Below are 1,087 nucleotides of genomic sequence, written 5' to 3'. Positions count from 1 at the left end.
TATATATATATATATATATATACATATATATATATATATACATATATATATATATATATGTATTCACTTTTCAACAATGAAGTCCAGAGTTCAATCTCACCACATGGCGTAGTTAGCCTTCAGTCTTGTGAGTGAAAATGGCTGGGCAGAAACCATGTGAAATCCTGTTGGATGGATTATAGCTATAATTTAAACACCCATTCTTGTTACATATTGCTTCATGCTGATTTAGCTTGAGGATTACACATGTCTGTGGAATACTCAGCCACGTAACCCTGCAATTCAATCAGTTGATCAACTGAAATACGGGTTAAGAGAAGATTGAGTTTTATGCCTTCCACTGTTCCCAGCTTGGACCCTTTAGCATTCCAATTACTTTATCAAATGTAAAGCTTATTTATTCACATTGTTTTCAATTAATCATGCATTAATCTCATAGCTTTGAGATTTCAATGCTGTCCTTGTTTATTTTTAGATTGACATTGTAGGGCAGGTGTGAGAGGCTGTATATGGCCAGTTTGAACATAAGACAGGTAGAATATCTGGGCTGGGATTGACTGGTTTACCTCTTTGGCATTCAGATTTCTCTGTCAAATGTAATGCTTATTTATTTGCATTATTTTAGATTATCCATGAATTATCTTGTAGCTTCAAGATTTCGATGATGTGATTGTTTATTTTTAGATTGACTTTGTCAATTAGGTGTGAGAGGCCAGATCTGGCCAGTTTGAACATAAGACAGGTAAAATATTTGGGCAGGATATGGCTGGTTTAACCGTTTAGCATTCAGATTATTCTGCCAAATGTAATCCTTATTTATTCACATTGTTTTGAATTAATCCTGTATTATCTCATAGCTTTGAGATTTCAATGATGTGATTGTTTATTTTTAGAATGACATTGTAGGGCAGGTGTAAGAGGCTGGATATAGCTGGTGTGAATATAAAATGAGTAGACTGTTGTAAATGGTTAAATCAGCTACTACACAAATCTCTTCTCCCTCCTCCTAATAAAAAAGTCAAGGTTAGTCTTTAAGGAGCAAAGGTCTGGTTTCCTGAAAAGGGACATTGCAAGATTGCTCACTCTT

This window comes from Octopus bimaculoides, chromosome 26, assembly GCF_001194135.2.
Source record: "Octopus bimaculoides isolate UCB-OBI-ISO-001 chromosome 26, ASM119413v2, whole genome shotgun sequence".
Lineage (NCBI taxonomy): Eukaryota > Metazoa > Mollusca > Cephalopoda > Octopoda > Octopodidae > Octopus > Octopus bimaculoides.
This window is presented reverse-complemented; position numbering follows the sequence as displayed.